Consider the following 6,034-nt stretch of genomic DNA (forward strand, 5'->3'; position numbering starts at 1 on the left):
ATTAAAACCAGGGGGTTGTCTGGAACTATAGTCATTTGTGTTCAGATTACATTTCCAAGAAAGCAATTGTTGCAGTATTGCGTATTCATACATTTGCATACTCATTTAATGCAATTGAATTTAAATTCTTTTTTTTTAATACGCAGGTATTTTTATGTGGACGTATTATGTCGCCGCCCCTGTCTGTTCGTGTGTCCGTTCACATTTGTTTGTAGACTTTCCACGGGCCACCATTTTTATTTCATTTTTACGATACCTGAAATATATGTTAATATCACAACGTTCCTATCGATATTAATACGTATCGGACCGTACCTTCATGGATTATGACCCTTTATTGTTCGAAAAAATCACATTTCTAGCTTGTGGACCCACTAGGGATTATATTTTTATCCGGTTTTGACCAAACTTAAAATATGTGTTTATATCCCAAAGATATTGGTGCGTATCGGACCGTAAAGACTCTCTAGGGGACATAATTTTTAAATGATTTTACAAATAGTACAAATAATATCACCAGTACACAATAATTACGTATTATGTCGTGCCCCTGTCCGTCCAACCGTTCTTGTGTCCTTTCACATTTGTTTGTGGACCCTACATGTCACAGTTTTTATCCGATTTTTATCAAATATATATATATAATTGTCCCCCGCCTTTCGAAGAAAGCAGGGGACTATTAAAATGGGTTCGTTCGTCTGTCTGTCCGTCACACTTTTTGGTACACAATAACTCTCCTTCTAATGGAGCTCGAATGTTCAAACTTGGCGAAGGTGTTTATTAGGTCAATATCTTGATGGAGTTCGAAGATGAGCATTTTCTGCTAAGCGGAGATAAGCAATTTGATTGGTTGATACTTTGGGACACAATAACTTTAGTTCTAATTAAGTGACAATGATGTCACAATGTCATAGTTATATGATAAATTATACAGGCAAGGGTAGTTACTCTGTAGCCTACAGACTACAAATATTTAATCCCACCACGGTCTTTATTTTTTTAAATTTAATTATTCTCTTATTTTCAATATAAAGAAAAAAAGACTAAATTTACCCCCACCACATACATGTTGATCACTGAGCGGGATCATCCTGTATTTTGGTTGAAGTATGTGCTGTCGATGGAGGTTCATTCTCAACCCAAGCATTATTTGGAAATTTCCTATATACCTTCCCTTGCATCCCGGACACGATATAAGGTAAATTACATAGTTCGATTGGCAGTTCATTGCTTGTTTAATTAGAAAATGTATTATCATCATTAATTTTTATGAATGATCCCTCAGTGATAATGTCAAGGGTTTTACACTTTGAATTACCAACGTAGATGAACAAAATATTCCCGAAATACTTTCAGAAATAGTGGACATCATCACTAACATAAAAAAACAATGATTTTACAGACCAGGAAACCGAAGCGAAGGTTGAAATAAACAAAATATGGAACGCACAAAAATCATACGGAACAATATACAAAAGTATTTGAAGAATGGGTAATCAGGGAAAACCCATTAATACCGGTTAAATTTCGGTTAAAACCTATCCCCGGACAAAACAATGAAGTCATTTATATACGACTTGACCTAGCTATCAATAAATTCAAGACTCAAATTGAAACTATGAAGATCAATGCTGCGAGTTTTACGGCTAAATGGCAACACATCGATCAGCACATGCATGAAGTATTTTACGAACATATGCATTAATAAGCGCCTGAAGAGACGCTATCGCGGTGAAAACGTTAGCATAAAAATGTAGTTTTATTTTGCCATCTTTAATTTCAATTATATATTACCAAAGAGCAGCCTTATTTAAACTACATAAAGCTGCTCTCAGTATATAATATCAAAAGAAAACCCACAATTTTTAACTATAAACGATACATAACAATCATGATCTTTAAGAGGCATTTAGTAACTGGATAGAGCAATAACCTATAACACATCCTTATGGAAGAACAATTACTGATTTATTTAGGTGGAATTTCGAATCGTATTCTCTCAACGTTTTCAAGCAAGTTGAGCTAGGATTAATTAACATTGATGGAAAGGCCTTGAAAAATGCTAAATGTTGATACCAAACTCATCACAATAGGTGGAATAATAACAAAATTATGATTATTTTTTTCGCAGAGATTGGGGGACTAAATTATGGTAATTAAATAATTAAATTAGTATTAAAACAATAGGAACGTCTGTGATCAAAACGACGCATTTTTTTTTTTTTTTTTTTTTGATATATCACCATGAAATTTTCAGGGGATATTTCTTTAAATGCAGTTAATTAAAAATTAACCCATTCAGTACTAGGTAATTATGACATACAAGTTCCCCACAGATTAAGTCCGCTGCCAGAGCAAATTGTAATCAGAGCCTTCAATCCAATATGCGACGGCATACATAGTACCATTTATTTTTTTCATTTTCTCCAGTTTACCACAATAAACAGTAATATCTAAAGTGTCCTTATCACTCCCAAGTGTGACAAATTTTCCTCCCAACAGCAGTACCAGTCAGTATGTCTGAAACATCTTATTTTACATCGCGATCAAGTGTAGGGAATTCTGCATGAATTTCAGAAACTTCGAGACGTCTCAATTTCTTTTCAATTTTGTTTTTATCTTTTCTTTCTTTCTCTCCTAATTTGTGATTCCTTCTCTTGATCAGTTCAAGTAAAAGTTCCTTGTATTGTTTGCGGCGTTTGAAACGCATATTCCTGGCCATAGAGACTGCTTTTGATACATAGGTAGATGTTTCGTCAGTATTAAGGGAGTCTAGATACGATAAAACATTGTTCTTTTGTGCCCGGATTCTTGATGACAAGAAGCAGACTGTTGAATTAGGAGCTCTCTCAAAGGCAGCACTAAACATCCCCATCACTTCTTCGGAATCAATATTATGGGACCTTGCCGACTGGGTCTCTTGCAAAAGGTGATCAGTGATATTTAACTCAAAGTAGCGAGCGTATTGACGGTGAAGAACATCTTTTATTGAATCAAGTCAGGCAGTCATCTGGTATGTAAACATTGGTTGATTGTCAGGAGAAACTTGGAGTTTCAGTAGAATTTAGTCGCTGGAACAAAGTTCATTGCCAAAACAATCTGTTTTAGAAGAAAGCATGCTTAAGAGTTCCTTCAAAGATCTTTCAATTGAACTGATGACCTTTCTTACGAGACTGGTCCCTTGGAGATGATTACTCTGCTCATCAGCTGACGTGTAAAACATCTACATCCAAGGCCCAGTTATCAGTTTCCCAATAATTCCAAGTACATGTAACTGGCTCTTGGTAATCGGATTACCAAAGTCTGCACGTAGAGCGGTTAATAAACCACCCAGATTACTGTTTGATAGTGTTAATAAATTCAAGTGGGTTGCCTCGATATCGAGTAATAAACCCCCTTGGAAGATTTTCAAAAGACAGAAAAGTGATAAAACCCTTTGGATCTCCTTTCCCATCTTTGAACCGTAGCTTGTTCATTTGCAATACAACATTTGCTGAAAAACAGTCCTTAGCAAACAATTTCCTACTTTCAGTCTCAGTGGATTTTAATGCACTAATGCAAGAACTGGCAATCGTGTCAAGATGGTGCAAGTGGTAGTTAAGCTCATTTAAGGCTCTTATTCCAGGATCCTTTGAGAAGTTCAATTGTTGCATGATTTAAAGTTACTCTGTCATCGTGTTAATATGTTGTTAATCATATTTTGTCTAATTTCAGGATTTGATCATGATAGTCCACTGCAGTGCCACCTGGCAACTGATCAATAGCAATCACATAGCACCGGTCTTCGGTAGTAAAATGCACACTATTAATGTGTATACCCTCCTGGCACTTGCATCGAACCCAAGTGTTACATGTTGACTGTCAAGTAAGGCCTCCGCGCACTGAAAGTCAGTCAAAATGCCAAGCTCCCTAGCCATAAGTTCAACAGTATTCCTTTGAGGAACAGAATCAAAATGAAAGCCGGACCTAGATGCAAATCTTTTCATGAGTTCTGGTATATTGTTTGTGGGTACCTGTAACACAATCTGATCATAAACATACAATCTTGTATTCAATGAAAATGTCTTTTTGTCTTTTTTTGGATTTATGTTCAGCTGACATCAGGTCTGTTATCTTTTCCTCAATAATGTTGTTTTCATTCTGTAGATTTGTTAACTGAATTTCGTTTTCCTTTAGTTTTTCTTCTAAATCTAAGATCTTCTAAAAAAAACAAAAAACTTTTTTCTCTTTTTCCATTTCTGTTGCATGAACCTCCATTTTCTGCGATAACTTCTTTTCTAGTCTACTGAAATTTCTTTGAAGACAATTTATTTTGCTTTTCGAACATCTATCTGTTATTGGCTGTTGATTACGGAGTTTTTTAATTGGGTCATCTTTACGTTTCACTTTCTGATTGAGGACTCTTAGTCTAGAGGGACGACTGGCCAAATTACTTTTCAATTCACTGACTTGTTTAATATATTTTCCATGCATTACTTTTCGTTGTCTAATTGATTTCCTTAATCGTATCCGATGCTCATTACATGTTGTACAAGATGAAGGTTTGTCTATCAAAGTAACTCGCATAGTTTGTGACACAGATGCCGATGGGCGTTTTGGATGAAGACAGCAAACATCAAAAGTTCTCTGACAAAGTTCTTTAAGTTCATTGAACTCTTTGCTGTTGGCGAGCCTTTTAAAACTAAAAACTTTCTTGTGTAAAGTCGAAACTCTGTTTTTTGGGGGAATTTCAGTTTCCAGTATCTCTTGTACTCTCGCAGACGTTTTTGCCAAGCTTAACTTATACATGTAGTAGATTACCATAATATGGCCATTAAGAACACTAACACATTCCGTCGGCCTACAAACGGAAAAATCGTCGTAATTTGTGGCGATGTACTGTTTCGCCACACCTTTCTTTTTAATGGGGTTTTCTGCTAGTTCACCACATTCCATCATAGTAGAAAAAATAAATCCTAAAAAAAACAACACTATTAAAGGAGCTAAATTGATAATATATGGGACCTAGAAATTGACACAAATGGGTCGCAATGCATATAATAATGTAATCTGAATGTAATATAAACTGATTTACATCCAATCGTTTCCTTTTTGACTCTTATTTTCAAATCATTTATGTTCGTCGAAATATGCCAGGAGTCTCAATCGAATGGCAACCTCTAGCGTCTGGTTACTGCGCATGCTCTCCAGATAAGAATATGACGTCACCGTTTGACATGACTTGTGGAATATGTCTAGCCTCGTTCTTTGTTGTCCCTTGTTACAAATGGCGCTGAAACGCATTATCATTATGGTACATGATTCGTGTACCAATGGTTAAATGTTTATTTTATTTTGTCTTAAAGGTTGGATATCAGAAGCCCATCTTTTCCTGGTAACATCGCAATATTAATTTTGATTTAAATTGAAAAATAATTTGTGTTTTCAATGTGGAAGACTTTGGGTGATATTGAGTAAGACTAGTAAGAGACTTAATTACTTTAAAATAAATTGATTGATTGGTGTTTTCCGTCGCAAGCCTAAGTCTTCGGCTGATAATTTTTTTTTATCAAATTAGGCCTAGGTTTACTGTAGGCCTAAATGTCATTTATTCTTTGAAACTCAATTTTCATAACAAAAAGAAAGAAAAAAACAATTATTCTTTGGCCAACCTGTTATTTTTAAGGGGTTCTCTGCTGTTGGTTCACCGCATTCCAACATCATCATGGTAGAAAAAATCCTAAAAAAGAGATAAAAACACCATTAATATTAAAATAAATTGATTGATTCATTAGGGTTTTCCATCGCAAGCCTAGGCTAATTAATTTTAAAAGTCTTTGGCTAAGAAAAAAAAATCAAATTAGGCCTACGTTTACTGTAGGCCTAAAACTAAATGTCCTTCATTCGTTGAAAATCAATTTCATAATCATAAAAAAAATCATTGGCCAGCTGTTAAAAAAACAACACTTGTATTAATTAGCCTATTGTCAATGTCGCTGATACATGTATCCACTGAGCGAGCACAGCATTAGACCTATGGCTACGGTGATCTCAG

At 35.2% G+C, this 6,034-nt stretch overlaps 1 pseudogene; it reads right to left on the reverse strand.

Annotated features, from left to right (window-relative positions):
• Window positions 1-2,530: 2,530 nt before the first annotated feature.
• LOC126827952 (uncharacterized) lies at window positions 2,531-3,259 on the reverse strand (annotated as a pseudogene).
• Between the last annotated feature and the right edge of the window lie 2,775 nt (window positions 3,260-6,034).

Source organism: Patella vulgata, chromosome 7 (genome assembly GCF_932274485.2).
Source record: "Patella vulgata chromosome 7, xgPatVulg1.2, whole genome shotgun sequence".
Taxonomy (NCBI): Eukaryota; Metazoa; Mollusca; class Gastropoda; family Patellidae; genus Patella; species Patella vulgata.